The sequence below is a fragment of the Panthera leo genome, chromosome F2 (genome assembly GCF_018350215.1).
Source record: "Panthera leo isolate Ple1 chromosome F2, P.leo_Ple1_pat1.1, whole genome shotgun sequence".
In the NCBI taxonomy this organism is placed as follows: Eukaryota; Metazoa; Chordata; class Mammalia; order Carnivora; family Felidae; genus Panthera; species Panthera leo.
This window is the reverse complement of record NC_056695.1, coordinates 43,015,192-43,028,688: the sequence shown is the minus strand read 5'-3', so window position 1 is coordinate 43,028,688 and position 13,497 is coordinate 43,015,192. Positions and strand designations below refer to the sequence as shown.

At 41.1% G+C, this 13,497-nt stretch overlaps 1 protein-coding gene across 1 annotated transcript in view; it reads right to left on the bottom strand.

The window, feature by feature from the left end:
* Nucleotides 1-13,497, bottom strand: part of SDC2 (syndecan 2) — a 99,405-nt gene that overhangs the window by 74,391 nt on the left and 11,517 nt on the right. The window lies entirely within an intron of this gene.

Sequence of the window (13,497 nt, the reverse complement as noted above, 5' to 3'; positions counted from 1 at the left end):
CACACCGGCTCCTCAACACAGATAATGTGAGCCCACCTACCTTCTCCAGACTGGAGGCCATAAATCTTCAGAGGCTGCAGCCCTGCTCCAGACCGCCATAGTTGAACAAAAGATTCATTACACCAACATCCTTCCTAGTTTCCAGAGCGGTCTTCCCATTTCCAGTTTTCCCTCCCAACACCTCTCTCCAATATGCTTGTTCTGCCTCCCAACACCTCCCAACATGATTTAAGAATCATGCACAGAATTTACTGGAATAATGTATTTGCTGCTCACCTAAGACTTACACAATGATAAACACTACTGCTTGGAAGGAAAACCTGAATATGCCTGGACAGTCTATAAAAGGTGGTTAATACAGAATTCCAAAATGTTTTTTTTTTAAAGTTTCTTCCCTTTCGTCCTCAGTTTTCGAAAGGGTAGGGTTTGTATTGACATGAGAATTGGGTCATCAAGAATGTGGTAGGATGTAGAACAGCTCTAACCAGAGAATGAGGAGTCCTGAATTTTGGTTCTGACTGGTTCTCTTTGGGCAAAGTCACTCAGCTTCACTTTTGCTTCCCCACCAGTAAAATTAAAGGGTCTTAATTAAAAGGCACTTGCAAGCCCGAAATTCTACAGCCTTCTTCCTAGATTGTTCTCTCAAATTCAATCTTCAAAAGCTCCACCTTCTTTTAACCTCCACACTGTTTTGGCTTTTGCCCTTGGGTGTCCAGGGGAACAGTCTTTTGTTGAAAAGACAGCCCTGATGTTCCCCAGGGGCCCCAAGGGTTAATGCAGGTCTCCCAGAGCAGGATGTGCATAATCAAACTCAGACAGCAGCTGCTGAGTTGGAGATAATCCTAAAAGGACTGCTTCAGACCTCCTCTTTCTCTCACAGTGAAATTGCCTGGCACCAGGCCTGTTCCGGCTGTTTGGACCTTATGTTTTCGGCACATTGCAAACAACATCTTCTGCGGATTCAACTCTCAAAACGCCAATGGATTTTTCTGTTTTGCTTTTTCAAGCTGGCTCTCCAGAAGCAAATACTTAAAACATAAGCATGCACGGTGTCCACATGCTGATCATATATAAACAGTCTGGGATGGGAAAGGAGGCTCTTTGAGGGGCAGGGATAGAGAACTCCTTATTAGTGGAATTATTACTGCTCCTCTGTTCACTCTGACAAACAAGATTTCATGAAATTGCAAAAGTGAGGAAAGTAGCAAAAACCACCCGTTTGGAAACTGCTGAATTTATAGATATCACACTAATTTCTAACACTGATTAGTGTTTCCATGAAGTCACAGCCTCTCTTCACTGAAGGGCCATGGCCCTAAAGTAAAAATAATTCTATCTTGTTTTACTGGAAATATAAGGTGACTTAAACAGGTTAACCTCGTAAAATGGGTTTCACTTGTGATTCAAGAGAGCTTTTTACAAGGTGTGCTTCCAAGTGTAAAAAGGTTGTCACTGCAAAGTCTCCCTGGCAGGATTCTTCTATCAACTATACCTGACAAAAGTCATCTTGTTCCAGGAAGTCCGGGGAGAAAGGTAAAGATTATGTATTAGGAGAATCACTTAGTTTCAGTTAATAACTATTTACTAACAGCCAAATTAGTGGCCAGCATTAGTTAGGAAAAGTACCAATTTGTTCACACAAATAAGGTTATATGACTACTTCTAAAATAATGTAAAGTTAACTGCGATCAAAAATTTGACATAAGAAATATAAAGTTGAGCTTTTTCTTCTCCCCAAGTAGCCAAGGTAATAATTTGATACAATTACATGTTCCCATAAGACATCTATTTTGTTGGGGCACCTGGGTGGCTCAGTCAGTTAAGCGTCTGACTTTGGCTCAGGTCATGGTCTTGTGGTTCATGAGTTCGAGCTCCGCGTCAGGCTCTGTGCTGACAACTCAGAGCTTGGAGCCTGCTTTAGATTCTGTGTCTCCCCCTCTCCGCCTCTCCCCTGCTTGCTCTCGCTCTCTCTCTCTCCCTCTCAAAATAAGTAAACATTAAAAAGAAAACATCTATTGTGCTGTTTTAAAATTTCTCAGAATACAACTTCAATCCAAATCATTCTTCAAGAACACATGCTATTTTTTATACTTACTCTCTAATAAATATTGATCATTTTGAAACAGGTCTCTGATGAAACATTAAGAAACCATGGGAAGTAAACTCTTCCAATAAACTGTATTAATACTTTGGAATTTGAGGATTTTATAAAAAGGGGGTTGTAAATATCTTGTTTTATCAGCTTTATGATTTTTAAGACTAATATCAGAATTGAAAGAGTTCTTCTTATCCCAAGGAAGTTGTGAGGGCAGCACCTGGTTCAGCCTCCATTCACAAGAGCCTTTAAAGCGAAGGCTCTCTTCCCTAACAAGCCCAAGTTCCTCCAGCAGAAATGGTCCTGCTGCGGAGGACCACATCAGAAGCTACAAGTGCCCCATATACTTTGATGCAGGCTGATGGTACTTCTTTCTGGTTTCCACCTAACGGGGGTCTGCAGCGAGGATGTCCAGATAAATTCTGTTAAGTGTGGGTTAGCTTTGTGTGACGTGTGCTTTTCGTTGGAAGGCATGAAAATCAAACCATCAAAACCCTTGTAACAAATTAGCAAGACAAGGCAGATTTGCATACTTCCTGACCAAAACCTAAGATGGACCTCCTCCAAATATTCCACTTGAAGACTCTGCCAGACTTCAAGACTTTGCCAGACTTCAAGACTTCAGATGAAAAAAATTTAGGGGATTAAAACTAACAGCTTAAGAGGTGAGCCATTTTATTCCTAATTATTATTACCACTCTATTCATGCACCAGCTGTGAATAATTAAAAGCCTATATTTCTAAATTCCCAGGAACCCAAGAATAAAATTAAGACATTTCTGAAGTAAGTTTCACTCTTTATCTGTAGTTAACTGCTCTCAAGGTAAGGCAGTCTCTCCAACTATGTCCACAAGGCAGAAGCATACTGCATACAGCAAAATCTTGTGTTTTCCTTTCGCCATGTCATGCATTTCGTCTTTAAACATAAAGATAACCAAGAAACATTAAGAGCACATGACTAGTCTTTTTATACCATTACACTAAATAACAGGAGGGCTAGTCACTCATTCCCACTATTTGTTTGTTTCCCAGCCTCTTCCCACCAGAATCAGCAGGAAAATAGGAGTAAAAGTAATAAGGGGTCTTTATTCCTTTGGTTTTATGTACAGAGGACAATGATGAGATGTACCACTTTTTAGGGGCTGGCCAGGCACACAAATCACAGAATTTCAAGTTGATTGGGGTATTGGGGGAGAAGCATTAGAATCTAGTCAAGCTCTTTCATTTTACAGCCAAAGGCTTCAGGCCCAAGAATCCATATGCAGGGTGAAGGAGATTCAGATCTCCTGACTATCACTTAACCAAGTCCTGACCGGCAAGGCTAAGCCAAGACCAGAGATCTAAAATGTGCCCCACTCCAAAACATTCCACAACATATTCCACTTCAGGAGGAAGGGGGAGAAAGGAATAAAAAGAGAAGCATACCAACCACCCAGCTACCTACTCTCTGTATCCCTGGCAAGTGGACTCAACAGAGGCTTGAGGGACCTCGTGGCCAAGTCTCCTTATGTAGTTAATGTCTGAAATTCCTACTTTTTAAATTTTGTTCCATTTCCTATCCGCCTAAATTGAAGCCAAAGGAAAGACAGCATTCACAACCAAGTTTAACATGCCCTTGTGTTTGTGTACATACACACACACACACACACGTAAATAAATAAGCGGAATAAAATTGAGACTCCAGAAATAAATCCTTACATTTATGGTCAATCCTTACATTTATGGTCAACTCCTTACATTTATGATTTTCACCAAGGGTGCCAAGGCCATACAATCGGGGCAAAGAACAGCGTTTGTAACGAAACGTGTTGGGACAACTAAATAACACATGCAAAAAAAAAAAAAAAAAAGAATGAACGTTCATTCCACAACATATGCAAAAATTCAAACTGAATCATAAACCTAAATGTAATAGCTAAAAACCACAAAACTCTTCGAAGAACACACAGGAATAACACTTTGCAACCTTCAGTTAGGCAATAGTTTCTTACATATAACACCAAAAGCAACAGAAGAAAAAAATTGATAAATAGGACTTGATAGGAATTGAAAACTTCTGTGCTTCAAAGAACACTATCAAAAGAATGAAAACACAACCCACAGAATGGGAGAAAATATCAATGAATTGTCTGATAAGGGACTTATATTAAGAGCATATAAAGAACTCTTAAAATTCAGTGAGAAGATAAATAACCCAATTTTAAAACAAAGGATTTAAAAAGACCTTTCTCCAAAGAGGAAACACAAATGGGTAATAGGAACACAAAAAGATGCTCAACATCATTAGTCATTAGGTAAGTGCAAAACCACAATGAGATACCGCTTCACATCCACCAGAATGACTATAAGCAAAAGGACAGACAGTAACAAGCACGAGCAAGGATGTGGAGAGACTGGAAGCCTTGTGCACTGTGGCGGGAACGTAAAATGTTACAGACACTTTGGAAAAGTTTGGCAGCTCTTCAAAATGTTCCACATGGAGTTACCACATGACCTAAGGGAAACGAAAACATACATCCACACAAAAAACTTGTACGTGAATGATCAAAGCAGCATTACTCCTAATAGCCAAAATGTTGAAACCACCAAAATGTCCATCACCTGACGAATGGGTAAACAAAATTTGGCATATCCATACAACGGGGTGTGGTTTAGCAATAAAGAGCAATGCAGTCCTGACACACGCTCAGACGTGGATGAACCTTGAAAACGTCATGCTAAGTGAAGAGAGTTGGTCACGAAGACCAACCATCGGAGGATTCCGTTCACACGGAAGGTCTGGGATAAGCAGGTCTACAGAAACAGAAGGTAAGTGGGTAGCTGCCTAGGACTTGCTGGGGACTGGAATGAGAAGCGGCTGCTAACGAATACAGGGTTTCTTTTGGGGATGATGAAAATGCTGTAAAATTAGACTGTGGTGACCGATGCCTCTGTGATAATACTAAAATCCACTCAACAGTACACTTTATTTAAGTGGGTGACTTTTTGTAGCATGGGAGTTAAATCTCAAGAGAGCTGTTAAATATTAGGTACATTAGCTGCAAGTAGCATAAAAGATACTGTTTGACATTCAGCCTATTGCATGACCAGATAAACTGCACTTTTTTGAAATGACCGCTTTCCCAATAATGTAGGTCTTGATCCGGAGCTCAGTGGCAAATCTTGCATTTTGTAGAGGACCTCAGAGCTGGAACTAAAAGCACCAAAAGAGGAGCATAGAAGTGGGGTCCACAGAAACTTAGTCCAAGCTTTCTGGTCACTCAGCCAGAGCAGTTATTCTGTAACTTCGGTACATTTTGACCACATTCAAATACAGGGACTAAGGTCAGAACCAAGAATGTGCCTTTTTAACAAATCCATCCCACTGCCACCCAGAAAATTCAAATCAGGCAGGGTGAGGACAGCACTTTGTACTAGGCCCATCAGCCTGGAAAGGCTCCTTTCCTCTGGCAGCCTGGGGCTAATGAGCTGGAAACTGGGGGTATTAGTGGGGGGGGGTGGTCAGATCACAGGTCATGATCACATTTTTCACCTGCTTCATAATAACTCTTCCCATCAATTTTATAGGCATTTGGGAAATTTTCTTTCTTTTAATGTTTATTTTGAGAAGAGAGAGAGAGCATGTGTGTGCATAGGAGGGGTGGGGGAGGGGGAGAGAGAGAATCCCAAGCAGGCTCTGTGCTGCCAGTGCAGAGCCGGACTAGGGGCTAGATCCCTGGAACCAAGAGATCATGACCTAAGCTGAAATCGAGAGTCAGAGAGGAAGGCCAGCTGCAAGAATCCAAGTCTTTTGGCTACCTGTCTGCTATTCCCTTGCTTCACCCAGGATAAAGAAGGAAACACACAGTGCATGCTATTTGGGCAAAAGAGGTAAAGAAATGGCTCCTAACCCAGAGTCCCTGTGCACCATTTGTTTCAGTCTTGTTTTTTCACAATGGCTGCTTGAGCCTCACGAGGAAAGCTTTGTGCTAGGAACCATGGGTCATGTGTGATCATGGCACAACATGACTGCCCTCGACCAGTCGGTCTGTGTGGTGTGGCAAACCAGTGGAAGAATGAATGCTTACCAGGCCAAAGGTACCTCCCAAACCTCTGCCAGTGGCCCCTTTCCCTGTGACCTTAGAGACCCTGTGCCTCTCCACCTCTAGAGGCTCTCTTCCTACCCCCTCAAGGCCACCCACTGCAACTTTATCTCCCAGGTACACATCTCTCTGGCTCACATCAGTCAAGCTGGCTATTCCACCTGATTAAGTACCTGTCAGGGCCACTTGAAGTTTGGAGAACACCAAATTTCAATAATTATACCGTCCCCTGAATTGGGCAAAGAGAGGTTTTGTGGTTAGTTTACAGAAAGTTTGTCCCAGAATGCCATACTCCTTCAACCAAGGGCCAAACCTGATGTCTAGTTTCAGTCAGGCCAAGTTATCAGGACAGGAAACAAAATATATTTTAAGTGGCCCAGCCTTCAACTTTAACATACGGTAAGAATGACAGAATCTAAGGTTAGTAGGAAGCTGTAAACATCAGCTAACCTCCCAGCTAGCTGAGGTTTTGAAGATGTCAAACAGCCAAACACACGCTTGCTTATTACCTCTAGGTGTGGGGCCTCGCTACTTCTGAAGTGGTCTATTCCCTCTGTGACCAATTTTTAGAAAGGTCTTCCTTCCATTCAATCAAAATCTGCCCCTTTAAAAGCCTCCACACCTTTCATTCCTGATTGTCCAAAAGAAGGAAGATCCAGGAAGACAAAGGGTCAAATATAAGTCATTACATTATATCTTCCTGGTGTTTCGTCAATGATGATGCTTTCCAGAAAGTTTTTTTTTTTTTTTTGAGAAAGAAAGAATGAGCAGGGAAGGGGCAGAGAGAAGAGGGGGACAAGGATCCGCGCTGACAGCAGGGAGCCCAATGCGGGGCTTAAACTCAGGAACCATGAGATCATGACCTGAGCCGAAGCCAGATGCTCAACCAACTAAGCCACCCAGGCACCCCCAGAAAATCTTTTTACTCCTGTTTTTGAAATTTCCAGTAAAATAAAAACTGAACCTCTTGCACTTCTAGAGTACTAAAAGAAAGTAATTTTACATTAAATAGACTAATTCTCCTGAATGAATACTAAACACATCTGCAAATAGTTTATGGTATGGAATTTGTTTGAATCTTCCGGGTTCTCTGCCTCTATTTATACCTCAAGGCACAAAACAACAAAAATAGTCTGGTAAAGACTCACAAGAGTAGTTAATGCCCAAGGAGAGAAACAGCAAACACCAGGAGGCAACTCACAAATGTTCTCTTAATATTTATTAAACCAACAATAGTGTTTTGGGTAAATCATATTAACGTAATACACAAAGTTCTGGGCAAATGAAATTTTTAATTCATTTACATCAAATGTGCCTGCAGTCCACATTTTTATTAAAAGGACAATAAGCATTCAGTTGAGAAGCTTGGAAATAGCATGTTATTTTGAATATCATGTATTATTTTTCTGTCATTTAAGACTGTTAAAACTTTTTTCAAAAAACATTACACGGTAAGCTTTTAGAAAGCTCTGGTTGCAGGAGTATAATTCAACCATTTATATAATTTCTTCTAAAGGTTGTGGAAAAGGTATGCAGTCATGGAAATCACCTCAAATCCTCTCTGTAACGAGTAAGATACATATATAGCATATATATATATAGCATATATATATATAGCATATATATGTATATAATATATACACACACATATAGATTTTTGAAGGAAACAAAATCTTGCAAATGAGAGGGTAAACACAGCAATTCATCCTTTGTGTAGCACTCACCATTGTTTGATGTGCTAAAGGCCTCTATTTATACAATCTTTAGCAGTTAAAGATGCAAACCACTTCACTGAAAACATTTTAAAAGAAAAGCACTTACCAATCTGCCAAAGATAAACAGATTTATCTTTTCCTTTATTCACATTCCTGGACTTCCCCCATTACCTGAGCCACAATGTTCCTTTTGATTTCTTCATGCCAATCTGCGTTGGGATTTTTGCTGCTAGCACCTGCAAGTGTCTTAACTGCCATCACTCCCTTGATGACGGCTTACAGGCTGTTGTTACACCCGAGGGTCCCAGGTCCTTTTAGCAATAGCTACCACGCCAACTGTCTCCCCCAGATCGATGCCAGCTTCCCTGAGTCAACACCAGGCAGAAGCCAAACAAAGCTGCTGTGCTGCCTACCTCACAAAACTTGTAAATGAAGGGCATTCTAGAACCGGCTTCTAGGAAGAAAACTCACTATTTCTATATTGTTTTCACCAACTTTAATGTGCTTATGAGTCGCCGGAAGCCTTGTTAAAATGCAAATTACAGTTCAGTAGTCTCAGGTGGGGTTGAGATTCTGTATTTCTAACAAGCTCCCAGGTGATGTTCATGCTGGTCCGGCGTCCACATTTTGAGTAGCGAGGCCCTAATGCAGCGGCCCACAAGCATGGCTGCACATTAGAATCACCAAGGCAGCTCAGAAAAAAAAGACAAAAACAAAACGCTGATATCCAGGCCCCACAAGCAGGGGCTCTCATTCAATAGTGTCTGGGACAGCAGGGGTGGGAACCACTCTCAGTAGCTCTCAATCTCTAGTAGCATGCAACAGAATCACCCGGTGGGCTTTTTAAAGCAGAGTCCTACTCTCAGATTTCTGACTCAGTCAGTCTGGAGTCAGGCCCTGAAGCTGCATTTCTAACAAGTTCCTAGGTGATGCAGATACTGCTGACCTGTCCACACTTAGAGAACTGACCTAATGCCTGGGTTAATGACTCTCCTGATAGACTCCAAGTTCCACTGAGGACAAACACTTCTTTAATTTTTTTTAATGTCTATTTTATTTGTGAGAGAGACAGAGAAAGAGAGAGAAAAGCGTGAGCTGGGGAGGGCCAGAGAGAGAGGGAGACCCAGAATCTGAAGCAGACTCCAGGCTCTGAACTGTCAGCACAGAACTGCACGCGGGGCTCGAACCCACAAACCATGAGCTCATAACCTGAGCTTAACTGACTAAGCCACCCAGGCGCCCCATGAGAACAAACACTTCTATGTACAAATTGTATTATATCAGCGCTCTGCAACATCTATGTGTCAGGGACACACTAAGGTTGGAGGGGGTAGAATTCACATTTCCACTCCCTTAAGTTCTAAGATTAGTCTACATGTATGCTTCATACTTTGGAAAGACATTTACACCTATTGTCCCCCCCCCCCAAAAAAAAACAGCAATGTTGAATTTCATTCTAGATATTACAGACTTACTAGGTTTAAAAGCATATGAATCCTAGCAAATGGTTTATTTTAACAGCTTGCTCAGAATAATCCTCCTTCCAACTCCATTGTGGGATAGATACATGTTGAGTGGCAGTTTCTAAAGGGTGAGCACTTTAATGTTATCCTGCAGAGCAATTTTTAAAAGCTTTGAAAACTCTAGAACTCTTAAACAAGGTTTTTTCTTCCTGAGTCAATTAAAGATAGCCCCCTTTATTCAAGGGATGGAAAATTGTGTTTCAGAATTGAGTGAGGGCAAACATGTTCCCAAATTAGATATCTGAACAAAGTAAACTATGAATAGATTAGATAATGGGCCGCTGCTTTTTTACTGAAGCAAGAACTAAAGACAACTCAGACGTCTTATTCACAGGATAGCCAAAAGCACTCGCTCTTCCCTACTTCAACCCCGGAAACAGTAGACTTCCATGGAACTAATTCAACTTGAACGAGGTCCAAGTAGCTGAGCTGAAGTAATAAAGTATAAACTGAAGAAAAGGACCATCATTAAGACACGTGTGTGGGGCTTATACATGATCAGTAACTTCAGACAAGTTCTAGGACACATTCCCAATCAGGAAAACACAATCTCTCTGTTCAAAGCATGAACTCAGGCAAATCTAATAAGCTGACCAAACATGCTTTTCTGCAACCAGGCCAGGAGGACAAGCATCCTTTGTTCCACTAAGTTTTTGAAAGGAAAGGGAAATGTTTCCTTTTTTTAAAGGCATCCTCAGAAAGACTTAATTTATACGTATATAATCTTCTGTGTAAAGAGCATGTATCATAAGGTACCAACATAAACTATCAGAAAAGTATGAGCCAACAGAAAAAGATGTTGAAGAGAAGAGTAGAAAAGGAAGAATCCCAAAGGGAGGAAGCATATCCTCTTGTATACAGCTTTGGACTGTGACGGGCAGCAGGGCAGTCCTGGGAAGCCACTGCAATCCGTGGGGCTTGGTCACAAGCAACAGGAAACATGGTTTAAGAGGACAAAACCTTGGGGTGCCTGGGTGGCTCAGTTGGTGAAGCATCTGAACTCGGCTCAGGGCATGATCTCACAGTTCGTGGGTTGGAACCCCACATCGGGCTCTGAGCTAACAGCAAGGAGCCTGCTTGGGATTCTCTCTCTCCCTCTCTCTCTCTGCCCTGCCCCCACTCATGCTTTCCTTCTCTCTCTCGCTCTCTCTCAAAATAAATAAACTTAAGAAGAAGAAGACAAAATCTTACCTGCTAGACTTGCCTCTAAGCTGGAGGAGTCCATGAAGGCACCCAGAGCAGTAGTTCTCAAACCTTCTGGAAGCTAGAATCACCTGGCGAGCTTTTACAGCCAGCTGGGCCCCACCCCCCCACGGAGTCTGATGTCCCAGGTGGGGCCCAGGCATACAGAGCTTTTCAGAGTTCCTCAGATGAGTTTAATGAGCAGGAAGGGGTGAGAGTCAGTGATCTAGAATATGCCCCTCGCTCTCCAGAGCTAAGAGCTGGAGAGGCTAAAATACCTTTTCTTTTCACCAAAACACAATAGCCACATTAAGAAAAAAGAAGAAAGAAATCAGCCTATCCTTTCTTTCCCATCTGGTCCATGGCACCATCATTTTTCTCAGTCTCAGGTTCAAAACCTCCGAAGAGGATCCTCTCTTCTTTGATCAGCACATCTAATCAGCCGTCCATTTCAATCAGCATCAACAGAGACCAGTGCTGACTCCACAGCGGCACGCTTCTAAATGCTTGACATGCAAGAACTCCCTAATCCTCACAGCATCACCAGGAGGTGGCTACTGTGACTAATCTCCTTTTTACAGATGAGAAAACTGAGGCAGAGAGAGACTAAGTAATCTACCCAAGGTCACACAGCCAGACACTGGCAGAGCTGAGAATTTAAAGAGACCCTGTGAATTCTACTCCTTAGTTCCCCCATTACCAGACACAAGCTTATGGAGAGAAGCGATCAAAGCAATAGGCTCCACGTTGGTAAAGAAATCAGAATATGGGTGGGGCACCTGGGTGGCTCAGTCAGTTAAGTGTTCAACTCGTGGTTTCAGCTCATCTCACGATCTCACCGTGTGTGGGTTTGATGGGTTCGAGCCCCACGTGGGGCTCAGTGCTACTGGTGTAGAGCCTGCTTGGGATTCTCTCTCTGCCCCTCCCCTGGTGACTCTCTCAAAATAAATAAATAAACTTAAAAAAAAAAAAAAGGAATATGGGTGATCTAGGGTATTTGGACAACCAATGCAAATGAAGTGTGACACTTCATTTTTCTGAGCTACACCTGTTAGACCGTATTAAAAACTGGTTATACATTTAAATACTTTCACTGCTCTCTTGAAAGATAATAGTATCATGTCAGGGCTATTTAAAGCTAAAAAAAAAAAAAAAAAAAAAAAAAAAAAGCCCCCAAAACGCGAGGATCTAACTTCTGCTAGGCCACATAAAATGCAGTCGTGGCAAAAGCTGCCTGGCAGTTGTGAGACAATTACAGACAAGAATGGAAAGTGCCTATCATGGCTCTAAGTACATAGTAGGACGTCTGTGTAGTAATTTTCAATGTTAGTGTCCTTTAATAAAATTCATTTCTTAAAAATATCACCCCACAGACTTATTTTCTGAAAAACTATGAGGCAAATATATTTATGTTATTACGCTAAGATTTACCAAAAATGTTTTCAAGAGAAAAACGTTGGGAGAAAAGATGACCCTACACCCAACACCAGCAAAAGGAACTGAGCAAAAAAGCACTTCTACCTGGATCAGAAGTGCCTCAGCCTCTCTTTTCCAGGAAAGCACTGACATATTTTTAGTATAAAAATCTAAGGAACGCTCTTCTTCCCTCAACCTACCATAGCAGCTTTTTTTAATCCCATAAAATGTGGTATTAATTCATGAGGACTTTGCTTCTAGTTTTGATTCTTATCTCCAAGAACCTTTCATCTCCTATTCTGTCTACAAGTCTCCACAATCTTCCTAGGATTTACGTCAGCCCCTGGTATCTCCAAATCCTAGTGCTTTCTGTTCTCCTCCCTGAATTAGCCAAAATGTTTGTGGATAATAATTGAGTCCACCAGAGCACAAGTTTTGCTGCAAGTTAAAAAATTATCTAAACATCATTTTAAATTATTCATTTTGCACAGAACACATTAACCACACTGATTCAGAGCATATAACATATAATGTATGTTCCATTTGATATTGCATTTACGTACCAACCATGGGCCAGAAGTAAGTGTATTAGGTGCTAATCATTAATGTGCACAATGAAGGAGAAGAAGGAGCCAGAAAGGGAATGTTTTATGGTAAAAAAAAAAAAAAAAAAAAAAATTACTAACAAATCAGATGGCCTAGGTCCAATATATAGCTCTACCACTAACTATATGATATTGGACAAATACTGATGGGTTTCCCTTTAAAAGTCAATTCCAGCTCTAAATCCATTGTTACATAATGAAAAGGCAGAGTCCAAAAGAATAAAATAAAAATCATCCGACACTTTTATACCTCTTTCATTCATCAGTTAAGACTATTTGATCTTAGCCAAACATATAAGCTCCAGTTCTCACCTGTCAGAGCCCCAAGTTTATAGAGTATGGAAAATTAGACTATATGAAACATAAGGTTTCTTTCCCCTCGGATACAAACACCAAGAAATTATTCAGGTTCTAAACAATTTCTTAATCTTTGTGTCTTTCATACATCTTAATACCCAGATGTCTTTCCTCAGAGAACAGATGGGGAAAGAGAAAAAAAATTGAACATCAAATACCTTCAGGTCATGAATAGAATTATTTTTCTCCAACACATCATGCCACTTCAAAGAAGGTTTTGTTTTTGCTTTTCTGGGAAAGCAGTGACTTCTCTTCTACAAGGGGTTCTTCTTATCCCTCTCAATGGTAGATATAGTTCTTTGGCAGTTTTGATTGCTAGGTATGTCTAACTAGATTCAGACTGATACATACAATGCACGTGTTATCTATGGGCCCAATACATCTTCAATTCCCCTAAATAATCAAAAGGTAGGTGATAGTTGCTTAAAGGTAGGTATCATGTCATAATTTCTTTTTTTTTACCTTGCAAGACCAGCAAAGAGCTTTGCTCTTGGTCGATGTGCCAAGATGATTTAAGTCTTA